Source organism: Pinus tabuliformis, chromosome 8 (genome assembly GCF_031772625.1).
Source record: "Pinus tabuliformis cultivar Carrire ecotype Pingquan chromosome 8, CPIR1, whole genome shotgun sequence".
Classification (NCBI taxonomy): Eukaryota; Viridiplantae; Streptophyta; class Pinopsida; order Pinales; family Pinaceae; genus Pinus; species Pinus tabuliformis.
The window spans coordinates 1,056,384,147-1,056,392,562 of NC_142294.1; positions in this window are offsets into that span (position 1 = coordinate 1,056,384,147).

Below are 8,416 nucleotides of genomic sequence, written 5' to 3' on the forward strand. Positions count from 1 at the left end.
TTAATGCAATTCATTTACAAACCCAGAACATTGTCAATTTGAGTTCAAGGATCCTTTGTTAGTCCAAGTGATTTAAAGGATCCTACCCATGATGCATGGTTGTAATTCATATAACCAATGTTAAACCTTCAACTTGTATACGACTGACCAAAAGAAACATTTGTTGGGATCAATGCTCTTGATCAACAATGGGCATACTCGACTACGTTTGCATTAGGTTTCAAGCCTAATTCCAATTATATTCCAACACCATTCTAATTCATCAATAAGAGGCTATTTCATAAGAAAGTTCGATTTATTTAGTTGAAAATTTTTGCAACATATAAAATCCATAGGTTCACTAGTGAATAGAGGTATATCATGCCCAATCTATGTAGTGACCAATGCCAATTCATAGATTCCAAGGATTATCTTGATTTTGACTTTGACCCCTAATTACTAGTCTTGGAAAACTCTACCTTGAATATGTTCTCAAACTATTAGGAAAACACAAATACTTTGCAACAATCATCTATATAAAAAGTGTTTACCATGTAGAAGTTGCAATGAACAATCAACTTATAATTTTAATGTAAACTTGTATCAACCCTTTTGGACAGCCCTAGGTTAGCTCTAAGTCACCTTCCTTGCCTTCATTCATATACTAAAGTCTTGTTATTACGTCCTCCCACAAGTCATTGAATTGTTTTGACATCTAAGCCTAATCCTAGGGTAGAATGATCCCTCTATCTCCTAGCTATTCTACAAGTGAGCTTCAAACACAACCATTTCTCTAGTAAGTGACATAGACAAAGGGAAGCTTCCTTGTGAACCTTCCTCCTTCAATTCCACAAGTGAAGTGAACCCTTGACTCATTTATGTAATGCTCCACAACTGACATTAATAAAAAGCAAAATTTCTTTCCATTGGGTTGTCTCCTATGATTTTTGGCATACATTTTTAGATTTTATGAAATCTTTTGCAAGTTTTATATAACAACATCTTTGCAAATCTGAAAGTTATTACTGAAGATTGTATGGTTTTGCATCTTTTTTACATTTTTTTTTTAGGCAGATTCATCACTAGTTGTAAAAGTTTAGAATTTGGTACACTAATGCACAAAAATACTCCTAACATGCAAGCCAGTCCAAAAGCATGAACACATCAAACTTAGTCCCATTATGAAATTCCCTATTATACCTCCTAAGAACACGTACTTTAACAAATTATTCTTCCTCCTTTGGAAAAAATGAGTCACACTCTAGTAAATCACAATTTTTTCTCCAAGTAAAACGTTTGTGGGGGGTCTCCTAGGTACTTCCCTACATTTTATTGATGGTGCCCATTGTAAACTCATTGGTACTGAATATGGTATCTAATTAGGTAGGGCCATTGAGTTAGAGATGCAACAAAGGTTCCTAGCCTAGGGAAACAACTTGAGACCTCTATGAAGCTCAAATGACTCATTTCTCAACCAACCAATCAAAGTAGCTCACTATTTAATTACCAAATCACAAAATTATTGTCATAGACAAAAGAGTTTCTCTCCATATTCTAGGCTAGGCTAGAAACATTGTTATATCAGATTGAGATTCATAATAAAATTCCTTAATATGCATTCCAAGAACATGATATTTGGGAGTTGGTTGGTTGATCAATGCCAACCCCATACTCTTGTAGGTTTTAACCCCGTACAGAAATTACCTGCATATAAATTCTAAAACACAGAAAATAAACAATGCGAGAGCATAACACATAAAACACATATACACAGAAATTTTCCCCTGGATCCCAAAACTAGGACTACGAGCTTGATTTTTCCATTATGTTCCTTTCAATGTTATAATACATATTTATACATGCCGAAGCATCCAATACCATGGACCCAAAAACCATCGTGTCCAATACCATGGATAAAAAACCATTGCGTCCAAAAAAAAAACATGTGCGAAAATCATGCACAAAACCATAGGTGGGTCTGCCCAACCTAACATAGGGTCCAAAACCAAAATTTTCCAGGGCACTGCCACAGACCCCATAAAGTGGGGTTACACGTACACCTCAAACCCCTAGTAACCCCCCCTCGTTACACAATCGGCACACGAAGGGGGTGCTCCGCCGCCCCTCTAATCCCCCGGTTAACTATGTGGGCTTGTCGTGGAAAGAATATAACACAACCCAACATTCCCCCACTTGTTGTTTCTTTCCATAGGGGGCCACAAGAGAGCTTAGTCATTTTTCCAGCCTTGAATTGCCCATTTTTTCTCTACACCATGAGAAATTCTCAGAGCTCACAGATTTTGTCAATGCATCTACAGTATTCTTCAAAGTGTCCACCTTTACCAGCAACACCTTTTTGTCTTCTATCATATCCCTCACAAAGTGATACTGAACATCAATGTGCTTTGTCTTTGAATGATGTGCGGGGTTCTTTGCCAAGAAAATTGCACTTTGGTTGTCACAGTCTATCCTTATAACTTCCTGTACTAACCCCATACTTGAACACAATCTTTGCAACCAAATTGCTTCCTTGCTTGCATGAGTGGCTGCCATGTATTCTGCCTCTGTAGTTGATAGTGCCACTACAGATTGTTTCTTACTCATCCAACTGACTGCACCTCCAAATAGGTTAAACAAATACCCACTTGTAGATCTTCTCTGATCCAGATCTCCAGCCCAGTCTGCATCAACAAAGCCATGAATATCCAACACTCTGTTCAATCCCGGTCTTCCTTGGTAGCACAAACCATAATCACTAGTGCCACGTAAATACCTGAAAACTCGCTTCACTGCTGTCCAGTGCTCCTTCCTCGGTTTTTACATAAACTTGCTCAATACTCCCACTGCATGTGCAATGTTTGGTCTAGTACAGACCATTACATACATTAGGTTATTGACTGCACTTGCATATGGAACACGGGACATGTCCTCTTCCTCTTCTTGTGTCTTGGGACACTGTTTAGCAGATAACTTCACACCTATAGCAATAGGAACGTTTACCGGTTTACTATCCTGCATATTAAACCTTCGCAGTATTGTCTCGACATACTTCCTCTGGTTTAACCAGATCTTCCTCTTTGTACAATCTTTTTTAATTTCCATGCCCAAAATATAGTTTGCAGCACCAAGATCTTTCATGTCGAATTTGGAGGACAATTGGGTCTTCAAATCCTGGATAATTTCTTTGTCATTTCCAACCATCAAAATATCATCCACATACAAGATCAGATAAATAACAGGGTCACCAATTAATTTAAAATACACATAGTGATCTGCTTTGCTTCTGGTGAATCCAAGTCCCTTTATAAATGTATCAAATTTCTGATACCACATCCTTGGTGACTGTTTTAACCCATACAGAGACTTCTTTAACTTACACACCAGTTCTTTCTTACCCTTCACTGCAAAGCCTTCAGGTTGCTTCATGTAGATCTCCTCTTCCAGATCCCCGTGAGGAAATGATGTCTTCATATCCATCTGTTCTACCTCAAAATCAAAAGTAGCAGCAACAGATAAAAGTAATATAATAGAAGTTACCTTGGCAACAGGAGAAAAAATATCACCAAAATCAATTCCCGGCACCTGAGAATAACCTTTTTCTACCAATCGAGCTTTGTATTTCTCCAATTTTCCTTCTGCATTTGTCTTCTTTTTGAACACCCATTTGCTGCCAATGGGTTTCCTTCCAGCTGGCAACTCCACTAGATCCCAAGCCTCATTTTTGTGCAAAGATGCCATTTCATCAACCATGGCCTCTTTCCAGAGTTTTCCATCCTCTGAATCCACTGCTTCCTTCATAGTTCTGGGATCATCATCAGTAACAGACAAAGAAAAATTTGAACAGAAAGAAGATGGACTATACCTTCTGGCTGCCTTCTTTCTCGAACTGATCTTCTCACAGCCGGAGTTTGTGGCTCTTCATCTTCTGATTCCTCCTTTGCTGTAGAGTCTGATTCTTCCTCGTTTAGCTCAAACTCTATCTTCTCAGGTTCCTTTGGTTGGACTTCATGTTTAATAACATCTTTTACCTCTCTGAACACCACATCTCTTCTGTACATAACCTTCTGTGTGACTGGGTTCCAAAGCTTATAACCATTTAAACCATCCTTATGCCCAATAAAGATGCACTTTTCAGATTTACTATCCAACTTGGTTTGTTTCTCCTTGGAACATGTACATATGCATCACATCTAAATACCCTTAGAGGTGAAAAAGAGGGTTTCTTACCAGTCCATACCTCTTATGGAGTCTTATCCTCCAACACTGATGAAGGTGACCTGTTGACCAGGTAACATGCAGTATCCACTGCCTTTGCCCAGAATTCCTGTCCTAACCCGACACCACTGAGCATGATTCTTGCCCTTTCCATAAACGTCTTGTTCATTCTTTCTACAACTCCATTTTGCTGAGGTGTATATGGAGCAGTATTTTGCCGTGCTATACCACACTTCTTGTAGAATTCTTCAAATTCCTTACTGCAAAACTCTCCACCATTATCGGTCCTCAGCACCTTTATCTTCTTCTCTATCTGGTTTTCCACTAGAGCCTTAAATTCTTTAAACCTGTCAAAGACTTCATATTTCTTCTTAAGGAAATATATCCATGTATTCCTTGAGAAGTCATCTATAAATGATACATAGTACACAGACTTACCCAGTGATGGAACCTTCACAGGTTCAAACACATCAGTGTGCATAAGCTCTAATATGTGTTTCGCCCTCTTACCACCAGAGGGGAAACTCACCCGATTCTGATTCCCATATACACAATTTTAATAGAAATAAAAATCCAGAGAGCTATTACTCATACCTTCTACCATACCTTTACCATGAAGTATTCGAAGGCCTTCTTTCCAATATGTCAAATCCTTTGATGCCACAGCATGGTCTTCTCTCCAGAGACCACTAGATTTTCTGCTCTACTTTTAGGAACCATAAAACTATTGCACCCATCAATAACAGTGCTACCTTGCAGTTTGTATAGAGTTCCTATCCGAACTCCCCACGTCAATACAAGTGCTCCTCGAACCATTTTGCAGGTATAATTCTCGAACACTGTTTTTACACCTGCATCATCCAACTTGCTTAGATAAATCATATTTCTGGCTAGTGCAGGAATATGTAGAACACCTGGAAGTGTTCTAACCCTTCCACCTTGCAACTTCAACTTTACTTTTCTGTGACCAATGATTCTAGCCTTCTTGTCATCCCCCAAGAAGACATCACCACCATCATATTTCTCATACTCGCAAAACCACTCTCTATGGGGAGTGAAGTGAAAGGATGCACCTGAATCAATCAACCATGCCTCATGATCTACATGTGTACTTGAAGAAGCCAAGTACACATCCCCACCTTCATCTGAGGTGGTTTTCGCCTTTGCAGAAGGAGCCTCATCAGATCCCTTTCCTTTGTCAAGAACTTTATATTTACAATCCTTTTTGAAGTGGCCTTCCTTTCCGCATTTCCAGCACACCACATTTACAGGTTTTCCTGGAGATTTAGATCTCCCTCTAGATTTAGATCTCCCACTCGATGACTTGTTTTTGTTTTTGTTCTGGGACCGTCCTGGTACAGAAAAGGCATCACCATTTTGGCTCTCCATATTTTTCCGTCTCATCTCCTCCATCAGCAAGGCTGAGACTATTTCATCAAACTGCAAGGCAGTTGCATTGCTATCTATTGCAATACCTAGACTATCCCACGAATCTGGTAGGGAACACAACAAACTGATGCATTTATCTTCATCTGAAATTATAATATCAACAGATGCTAACTGACTTACCACAATATTAAAAGCATTCAGATGCTCTGTCATCGAGTCTCCATCTTTCATCCTCAGGTTATACAGCTTTTTCCGTAGGAACGATTTATTCACCAAAGACTTAGATTGGTACAAAGTCCCTAACTTGTCCCACAAAGCCTTCGCCATAGCTTCCCCTGATACATTCAATAATACTGAATCTGAGACACATAATTGTATTGTGATCTTTGCCTTCCGATCCAACTTCTTCCATTCTTCATCAGACACTCCCGTTGGTTTAGTACCCGGATCTACCATGATCCACCGATCTTTATCCACCAACATATCCTCCATTTTGAGTTTCCACAACTCAAAACTCTGACCATTAAATTTCTCGATCTCTATATTTCCACTGCTCGCCATCTTCTTTCACAACCAGAATCGATCTCACAGATCTCCCACTAAACAGGGTCTACCACATGCCCGAGCGAAACCCCTCAGCAACAAAGGCATCCCCTTGAAGCCAAATCTGCTCCGATACCAAATGTAGGTTTTAACCCCATATAGAAATTACCTGCATACGAATTCTAAAACACAGAAAATAAACAATGCGAGAGCATAACACATAAAACACATATACACAGAGATTTTCCCCTAGATCCCAAAACCGGGACTACCAGCTTGATTTTTCCATTATGTTCCTTTCAATGTTATAATACATATTTATACATGCCGAAGCATCCAATACCATGGACCCAAAAACCATCGCGTCCAAAAAAAAAACATGTGCGAAAATCATGCACAAAACCATAGGTGGGTCTGCCCAACCTAACATAGAGTCCAAACCCAAAATTTTCTAGGGCGCTACCCCGGACCCCATAAAGTGGGGTTACGGGCACACCACAAACCCCAGTGACGCCCCCTCGCTACACAATCAGCGCAACGAAGGGGGTGCTCCGCCCCCCCTCTAACCCCCCGGTTAACTACGTGGGGTAGTCGTGGAAAGAATATAACACAACCCAACAACTCTCATACAAAATTCTACTTTCCCATATGAAGTCTTATGAGGTTGGAACCACTCTCAAACATCTTAAAGCAATTAATGGTAATGTTAAATATTTGAGTGAAATTTGACATTCTCATTTATCTTACCTTTTAATTTAATTTAATATTACCAGTAATTACCAACGTGATAAATTCTTTAGACATCAATTCCTTATCTTTGTTTTGTCTTAAGGAATCATTAGTGTCGGCATGTTGATGCTTCCCTATGGATCCCATGCCCCTCATGAGCATTGGGGTGGGTCTGAAAACTTCCAAAAAGGAACTTCAAATGTCACTGAAAATCATTGAGATGCCTTGAAAACATTTTTGGTTGTACTATATGGAATTTCCAAAGTTGTATTGTATGTTGATTCCAGATTTGGAGTTGTATAAATCAATCAATGGTGTTTCATATGACTTTTGGAATTTTTGGAGATTTTGGGTACTAGGATGTGACAAAAATATGTGTTTCCTACAAGTTAGACGAGAATCTAATCATGAGAGTATTTTTTGTTTCCTCCACTTCACATTCAGTGAATCAAATTTGACCAACTTGATATAGAACAAAAAAATTGTTCCAATACCCTTGTCACAATACTAAAAAAATGACCTTCTTCATGCTCACCTTTCTTGCTTGCAGGTTTCATCACTACATGGGTGACTATATTTCTTCACTAGATACACATGTACGAATCCATATATAGTTGGATTTCAAATTTCCACTATGTGTAGTTGCATTTTCTTGAGTTATTTACGAATCTTATCAATGCCTTTGTATTTATATTTATGTTGGGATGTGATATGTTTTTGTTATAAGAACAAAGTTTATGTCAAGAGTCTAAGTTGTTTGTAGTATTGTTTTGGGAATGAGTAATAAATTCAAAATATTTGTGGCATATTTCTCCAGTGGAAAGCTTTAAACCTGGTGAGCTCTTTATACTTGATGGAATAGACCATAAGAAAGCCAATGTTCTTGTGTAATTAGCCTATAATGTAGTCCTAAATAGTCCTAGATGGCATGTGACCCTTGTGTTATTGATAGTGAGTACTCGAAGCCACAATATTAGGGAAAGACTATGACTATTATAGAATTCCCATAAGAGTCCAACGTTTATGGATAGCAAGCTACTTAAATTAATCACTCCATAACAAACAATGATTTAGTTATGACTCTCATTGCATTGTCATAACTCTATGGGAATGAAATATTGCTCTCAAGTGTAATGAGTAGTGAGACCTCTTTCTAATGGTAAGAATATAAAATCAAGTATAGGACAAACAAGCTTAATTCAAATCACGTTAGACTACACATGATGATGGAATTCATGCCAAAATAGACATAATATCACCCCTCTCTATTTACCAACTTTTGCAATCTCCCATGAAAACCCTTATACCTCCCTCAACTTATGCAATAATAATTGTTGTCACACAAACTCACACTTACAGATATAAAGTTGAAAAGCTCAAGTGTGATTTGTGTAGAATTTCCTGTAGATTCACAAGCTCATGCAATGTACTAAAGCACATGACAAGAATCTACTTCTACTTTCAACCAGTGGAAGCCAATAGATCGATGAAAACAATATGAAAAAGAAGAGGATAAATCAATGGCACATAACACAAGATGTATACGGGGAAATCCACTGTT